Source organism: Phyllobates terribilis, unplaced genomic scaffold (assembly GCF_046119375.1).
Source record: "Phyllobates terribilis strain yellow unplaced genomic scaffold, ASM4611937v1 Scaffold_9__5_contigs__length_417890890, whole genome shotgun sequence".
Taxonomy (NCBI): domain Eukaryota; kingdom Metazoa; phylum Chordata; class Amphibia; order Anura; family Dendrobatidae; genus Phyllobates; species Phyllobates terribilis.
Window position 1 is genome coordinate 359,480,191 of NW_027362769.1, and position 8,682 is coordinate 359,488,872.

General features: G+C 48.9%; 1 pseudogene; it reads left to right on the forward strand.

The window, feature by feature from the left end:
- The first annotated feature begins 742 nt into the window (after positions 1-742).
- Positions 743-1,125, forward strand: LOC141161025 (histone H2B 1.1-like; annotated as a pseudogene).
- The last annotated feature ends 7,557 nt before the right edge of the window (positions 1,126-8,682 follow it).

The window sequence follows — 8,682 nt, forward strand, 5'->3', positions numbered from 1 at the left end:
GGCTCTTAGAAGAGCCTTTGGTTGTTCTGACAGATGTGGAGGAGCGGCGCTCACTTGCTCTTGCGCGCCTTGCTACTCTCGGTCTTCTTGAGCAGCAGCACGGCCTGGATGTTGGGCAGGACGCCTCCCTGGGCAATGGTCACCCCACCCAGCAGCCTGTTGAGCTCCTCGTCATTGCGCACCACCAGCTGCAGGTGACGGGGGATGATGTCTTCTTGTTGTCCCGGGCAGCATTGCCGGCCAATTCCAGGATCTCAGCAGTCAGATACTCCAGCACAGAGGCCAGATAGACCAGAGCGCCGGCTCCGACTCTCTCGGCATAATTGCCTTTGCGGAGAAGCCTGTGCACACGGCCGACTGGGAACTGGAGTCCTGCCCGGGATGAGCGGGTCTTTGCCTTAGCAAGGACTTTGCCTCCTTGTTTGCCGCGTCCAGACATCACTGTAAGTCTCCGAAAAGTCAAAATTAGAGGAAGAATTGAACTCTCCAATAATAATCCGCTGCTGCCCCAACCTCTTACCTTATCATTGGATGGATCTGAAGCCGCCAATGGAGAGTAGACTTGTGGAAACACCAATAAGACGCAGTGGGCTCAGCTTACAAAGGTCACATGACTTTCTTACCCAGTAGAAGAGGAGCAAACAGCATTGCTCATTTGCATGTGTGGCTATAAATACCGCTGCGCTGGAGGAGCAGGAACATTGTTCTCTCTTCTCCGAGTTGTGATCTCTGTATACTCACCATGCCTGATCCCGCCAAGTCTGCGCCAGCGCCCAAGAACGACTCCAAGAAAGCCGTCACTAAGACTCAGAAGAAGGACGGCAAGAAATGTAGGAAGAGCAGGAAGGAGAGCTACGCCATCTACGTGTACAAGGTGCGGAAGCAGGTCCACCCCGACACTGGCATCTCCTACAAGGCCATGGGCATCATGAACTCCTCTGTCAACGACATCTTCGAGCGCATCGCAAGGGGGAATCCTCCCGCCTGGCTCACTACAACAAGCGCTCCACCATCACCTCCCGGGAGATCCAGACAGCCGTGCACCTGCTGCTGTCCGGAAAGCTGGCCAAGCACGCCGTGTCCGAGGGCACCAAGGCCGTCACCAAATACACCAGCGCCAAGTGATCTGCTTCGTCTGCTGCTCCGCCATCACCCCAAAGGCTCTTCTGAGAGCCACCACCCCGTCTACATCAGAGCTGTTGCTGCTTCTGTGTTCTCTCCCGAGGGGTCTGACCACATAGCCCGGGTCTCTGTCTAGTGACAGGGTAAATAGCAGGTGGCGCAAGTAGAAGTGAAGGCTAAGGGCTAACGAAGAAGATGACGAGAAAACTGGGGCTGCTTCTGGGTTCTCCTTCACAGCTCAGCACTTTCACCAATGCCCTTGTGATTTCAGATGGAAGTTCAGTGACTTATTTAAGCCCTTGCTCCTCAGATCTGACTCCTTTTCGTCTCATTCCTATTTTAGGAATTGATTCGGTTTAGTTTCTCTAAATAATGAAATTACTTCACTGTTTTATGAAAGGTGATGATTACATGAGATTGTGGTCGGTGGAGTTTCTTAGTGATGAGCAGCATGCTCACCATTATTCGTTACGAGCTCGAGATGCTCGTTGCTGGCGAGTATTTTTTGAATGTTCGGGAGCTTGAATCGCCGCCCCGCATGTTTGGTGCATATTATACAGCCAATTACCATGCAAGGGTTGCGTGACAGTCAATGTCATGCCATAGCCAAGTTGGTTGTGGCATTACAGTGACTGGCTGGCCGCACAGCGTCATCAGGTTTATATCAGACCTGGCGCTGCCATGCTCGTCACAGTCACTACGGAATCAGACAGTGTAGGGAGAGCTGTTGCTGAGCTAAGGAGTAGTGATGAGTGAGCACTAAAATGCTCGAGTACTCGTTGCTCGGGTTGAGCAAATTGGAATACTCGGGTGCTTGACCCGAGCAATGAGCCCAATGTAATTCTATAGAAAACTCGAGCATTTTTCAGGCTGCTCCCCCCGGTGGTTTGCAGAGGGCCTAAAAATTGCCCAAATCGAACAGTGCTCAAATGACATGGGAACAGCATGGGGAAGACCCCTGGAAGCATTTCTGACTCCCAGGTCACTGCTGTCAACAACGTTTTCAGAGTATTACGCCACTTTTACGGATTCACAATAAAACATACAAAAGCAAAATGGATTTTCCTGGGAAATATATTAAGGAACATTCTTTCCAGGGTAATGACTTGTATATAAGGCAAAATAAATAACCAAAACCAAAAATACTCCTCCACACCTTGGGCTATATTCAAACGTAGCATTTTTTATGCGTTTTTGCACTTTTGCATTGCTTTCAGCAAAGACAAATGCATTCACTGGGAAATGTCATTTTAACATTTTACAACCTTATTTGGCCATGTGGTGTGTGACACATCATCAGACACATGCATACAGTGCTGAAAAGACATGGGAACAGCATGGGGAAGACCTTTGGAACCATTTCTGACTCCCAGGTCACTGCCTAAAAGTGTGCCCATCATAAGTGATAAGATGCCTCCCGCCATGCACCTGTCGTTGCAGACTTGCAACAATCACCGTCCATGTCCTTGTCCCAGTGCAGCGTTCAGTTTGTGTCACCCCAGGCCTGGATGCCACAAACTTGTAAGGCTATGTCTGAGAGCAGGAGGGAGGTTCTCTTGTCATGGACCATTTGCATGCAGCACCTCCTGTCCCAGGCCAGTAGGGGGAGCAGGCTGCCCCTATAAAAACTGGTACTGAGGGCAGGGTTAGGGAGACCAGGACCCACTTCTGAAGCATCCAGACGGGTTCCCCACAAGAGAGAGACAGGTCAGCCGCAGCGGAGGAATCCACGAGGCAAAGGAGGAACAGAAAGCCAGGGACAGAGGCGATGAGAGCCGATGCTGGCAGAGAGAGACTACACAACCGGACACTGGGGTCCGAGGCTGTCAGGGTTGCAAGCCCTGCAGCAGATAACCAACCCGCAAGGGATTTCAGGTCCCTTGGCCAAGAAGCCTGGAGGCTCCACCACACAGAGGCACCGGTACAGCACGGAGAAGCTACAGGTACCTAAGGCCCGAGTCGCAAGCCATACAGGCGTAGTACACGGCAAGCTCAGGGACGTGGGCTATCATACCACTAAAGGGGGAGATAGTCAGCAAGGGCAGAGAGAGAACGGTAGGCCTACCCACTCTCCCTGACCAGTGGAGCTCGCCCGAATGCCCTCAGACACCCAGGTCCATTCCTACACTGTACTCCTGGTGGGTCTGTGATAAGATCAGTAAAAGACCCTGGACTGCATTATTGGACTCTGTGTGGTTACTGCTGCGCCTGCACCATCACCCCCAGGATCCTATTATACTGCCCTGAGGCTACACTCCTCCCGTGGGGAGTTGTACTATTCCCTGCTGCATCCCCAACACCAGCCTCAGCGGTCTGCCTTGCAGCGGCGGTCCTCCCTGACCTCAATCCACGGGTGGCATAGTCGGACATTACCTAAAACATATAAAAGGACTGCCACTGGTCTGACCACCCTGAGCCACGGGACCGGGTCGCCACTACTACTCCCAGCATTGCCCTGAAGCCCGGTCCCGAGTGCCCCACGGCCCATGGGGTGAGTCAAGTTGTCCCTACCCCATTCCTTGGAATGCAAGCACAAGTATGCAGCCAGCCACCCACCCACCCACCTACAGGCTGCAATACTATACTGCCAAATTTTTGACAGCTGCTTGCACTTGAAATGTGGCCTTTTAGGCTCGTGGAGGCGGATGCTTTTCATAACCTCATGCCGGCGGCAGCTGGGTGTCCATGCTTGGTCCCCAGCCGCCACTATTTCTCCCGGTATCGTCTCCGCCTTCCACAAGCACGGGTCCCACAACATTACCCGTGCCCTCCCCAGTGCACTTACTGGTAAGGACTGCCTACCGACAAACACGTGGACAGGTGAATGTGGCCAGGAACGGTACAGAGACAGTCCACATCTTTTTTTGCTGAGAGTTGTATTTAGCTCGGTGAAAGTACTGGCATAGAGGGAATCCGTATCTACCCTGGCTGTCATTTCTCCGTCACCAGGTTCCGCCCATTGTCACACACGACCATGCCTGGCTGTATTTTCAGCGGTGAGAGCCACAGATCAGGCTGCTGTGTTACAGCTTTCAACAACTCTGCATCGCTGGGCGGTTTGTCAATTAAGCATTAAGCATGTTATCTTCAGCACAGCCTGTTGCCGCTTGGCCAAGGCAGTGCTGCAGTGCTGTTAGCTTGTGACTGATGTGGTCATTTCGGAGATGGAGGAAGAGGTGCAGGAGCTGAACATTGTGATTACATTGAGGTTAAATTGGTGATGCTGTTTTTTATACTAAAGAAAGATCCTATTGTTTTGTTTTTTTACGTTATTTTTTAAGACAAATGCATTCACCGAGAAATGTCATTTTAACATTTTACAACCTTATCTGGCAATGTGGTGTGTGACACATCATCAGAAACATACTGTTTTATTTATGATGGAGGGACTCCGAAAGTCATAAAGCCTATTTTTAGAGGGACATCAGACCGCCCTTACTATTCTTAAAAGGCCAGCAGTTGGCCCTCGCTATTGTTAGAGAGCCGTCAGGTGGCTATGCGTTGTTGTTCCCATTATTACCAAGTGGGTCTCCTATACTGTTATTGCGTATCCAGTGACTGCAAGGGCTGCCAAAAATTTGGACGCAATCCAATATCCCTTTGAAGAGACATAGAGGAGGGTCTCAGTAAAAAAATGTTCCCATTATAAAGGAGCGGGTCTCCTATAGTGGTAATGCCCATGCTGTGACTGCAAGGGCTGCCAAAATTTGGGAAAAAACCCTCTAAGAATTTAAAGACACATAGAACAGGGCCACAGTAACGACACATTCCATTTAGAAAGGAGAGAGTCTGCTATACAGTTATAGGTTATGCAGTGAGTCCAATGGCTGACCAATTTTAGGATAAACCCCACTAAGAATTTAAAGACACATAGAGCAGGGCCACAGTAACAAGGTACGACATGTATCCATTAGAAAGGAGAGGGTGTGCTATACAGTTATAGGGTATGCAGTGAGTCCAACGGCTGACCAATTTTAAGAAAAAACCCACTAAGAATTTAAAGACACATAGAGCAGGGCCACAGTAATGACAAATTCTCATTAGAAAGGAGAGAGTCTCCCATAGTGTTGGCCTATGCAGTGAATGCAAGGGCTGCCAAAAATTTGGAGGCACTTCAATGCCCCTTGGAAGAGACGTGGAGGAGGGCCTCATGAAAAAAATTGTCCCTTTAAAATGAAGTGGGCCTCCTATACTTATAATGCCCATGCACTAAGTGTATGAGCTGACAAACATTTACCCCTGGGGGGTACACATGAACATACTGTATACATTTTTTTTTTTTACGGGCATCATAAACACACTTTAAAAAAATTATGTGGGTGATGCATCACGGACCATGGTCACCCTGGTGATATGGTGGTGGAGGATGAGGATGAAGAGAAGGACAAGAGCAAATAGCCAAAATCAGGAAGCGTATACCAATGTGTGGGAAAAGGTGCATGGGAATACACCTCCCAAGGAAAGACACTGGATTTGAGTTTATGTTACGCTGCTATCATTCGGTGGTGTAGAGTAGTCTTGCCCAATCCATCCCTTGTTTATTTTTATAAGAGTCAACATGTCAGCATTTTCAGTTGACAGGCGGATGCACTTATCAGTTATAATTCCACCAGCGGCACTAAAAACCCGCTCTGATAAAACGCTGGCGGCAGGGTAGCCCAGGACCTCCAAGGCATAGAGAGCCAGTTCATTCCACGTATCCAGCTTGAATACCCAATAATTATAAGGCACAGCGGAATCATGGAGGACGTTGGTACGGTCGGCAAGGTACTCCCTCAGCATCTGGCCAAACTTTGCACTCCTTGTGAGAGTACCCCACGCCTCAGGGCCTGTGCGATGAGAGGGGCTGTGAAAATTCTCTCAGAACTTTGACAGTGTTCCCTGGCCTCTGCTGGATTGAAGTTGTGTCTCTCTCGCCTGTATTCCTTGGTTGTCCAACAAACTGTGACCTCTGCCGCCAGCGGTTTCAGATGGGAATTTTTGAAATAGCTCCGCAACAAGGGCCTTCTGGTACAGCCCCATTTTAGTAGACCTGTCCGTGTCAGGAATAAGAGATATAAAGTTCTCCTTGTAGCGTGGGTCTAGCAGTGTCACCAACCAGTAATGACTGTCACCCAAAATTTTGAGAACCTGAGGGTCACGGGAAAGGCAGCGTAACATAAACTCAGCCATGTGTGCCATACTGATAACATCTGACCCGGCTCTGAGTAATCCCACTTCCCAGGGTGAGGGCTGTGAGCATCACACAACACCCACATAATTTTTGTTAAAGGGTGTTTATGATGCCCGTAAAAAAAAATTTATACAGTATGTTCATGTTTACCCCCCAGGGGTAAATGTTTGTCAGCCCATACACTTAGTTCATGGGCATTACAAGTATAAGAGACTAGCTCCTTTCTAATGGGAACATTTTTTTTTATGAGGCCCTCCTCCACGTCTCCTTCCAAGGGCATTGGAGTTCCTCCAAATTTTTGGAAACTCTTGCATTTACTGCATAGGCAAACACAATGGGAGACCCACTTCCTAATAATGGGAACATTGTTTTCAGGAGGCCCTCCTCTACATCTCTACCAAGGGGCATTGGAGTAGGTCCAAATTTTTGGCAGCCCTTGCTTTCACTGCATAGGCAAACAGTATGGGAGACCCACTTCCTAATAATGGGAATATTGTTTTCAGGAGGCCCTCCTCTAAGTCTCTTCAAAGGGGTATTGGGGTGCGTCCAAATTTTCAAAGGGGTATTGGGGTGCGTCCACATTTTGGGCAGCCCTGCCACTCACTGCATATGCAATAACAGTTTAGGAGACCCACTCTTTAGAAATGGGAACAGCAAAGCATAGCCGGCTGATGGCTCTCTAAGAATAGTGAGGGCCGACTGCTGGCCCTTTAAGAATAGTAAAGGTCCACTGATGGCCCTATAAAAATAGGCTTTATGACTTTCAGAGTCCCCCTCCTTCATAAATGAAACAGGATGTGTCTGATCATGTCTCACACACCACATGGCCAGATAAGGTTGTAAAATGTTAAAATGATATTTCCCGATGAATGCATTTGTCATGGTTGAAAGCAATGCAAAAGTGCAAAAACGCATGAAAAACGCTACGTGTGATCATAGCCCAAGGTGTGGAGAAGTATTTTTGGTTTTGGTTATTTATTTTGCCTTGTATACAAGTCATTACCCTGGAAAGGATGTTCCTTAACATATTTCCCAGGAAAATCCATTTTGGTTTAGTTTTTGTATGTTTTATTGTGAGTCCGTAAAAGTTGCGTAATACCTCTGACAACGTTGTTGACAGCAGTGACCTGGGAGTCCGAAATGCTGTTCCCATACCATTTGAACACTGTTCCCATCGATGTGGGCAATTTTTAGGCCCTCTGTAGACTGCCGGGGGGAGCCGCCTGAAAAATGCTCGAGTTTCCCATAGACTTACATTGTGCTCGTTGCTCGGGTCGAGCACCCGAGTATTCCAATGTGCTCGACCCGACCAGCAAGCAGCCGAGCATTTTAGTCCTATCCCATCAGTAGTGAGCTGTTATTAATAGGCTGGGAAGATCCATGGATAGTGACCCCATCCCGGCATAATAACACCAGACCCCAGCTGTCTGCTTTCCCTAAGCTGATTAAGAAAAATGAGGGGGACACCACGCCATTTTTTCTTTCTTTACTATGTAAATACATGTACAGTAAGCTACACACGTACTGCGCTAATTATATATCTCACTGACATCTTTCTATCTATTCTATGCATATATCTATTCTATCTATTCTATTCTGACGGGTCACACTGTGCATATACACTCATGGTCTGTGTGACGATTTTTTTCTCGCACCCATTGCTGACTCTCGTCCGATATCTGCGGCCACTCGCAGCAAGCAAGGATGAGCACATTATTGCAAGAAGGTGACCAGGATGGGGCATTACTACAAGAAGGTTGTACTATCCATTGCGGGCGCCCTCACATAGTTCCCCTGCACTCTTCATGAGGGACACTGACAAACTCACTACCCTGGTCATGGTAGCATCCTCACGCTCCTCTCCCCACTTCTCCTGAGCACACTACACTGCTCCCATGCTCTTAAAGGGGCAGCGTGCGCACCTGCAAAGATTCCCCCAGCCAACAGTTCGGAGGCATCTTGTATAAAAGGCACTCTCCCCAATAAGGAGGTGCCTGAGCAACCCCTACAGTTACTTTGTGTTTGTGTGTGTTCAACTGTATGTTGACAGATATATACTGTACACATAGCTCCCAACCGTCCTGTTTTCGGTGGGACTGTCCCGCTTTGAGGGCTCAGTCCCGCATCCCGTCACGGCTCAGCTGTTCTCCCGGCTGTGGAGGGTGGTGTTGCGGTGGTGGAGCAGCGGGCACAGGTAGTAGACAGCAGCCACAACTACCACGTGTGCCCCCTGCTAAACATAATGAATATTCACTCTTCTCCATGTCTATGGGAGTGGAGAGGAGTGAATATTCATTCTCTTTAGTAGCGGTCACAGAGGATCGCGGAGTCGCAGCAGGAGCTGCGCTCGTGCTGAAAGTGCGCACTATTAAGGAGAGTGACTATTC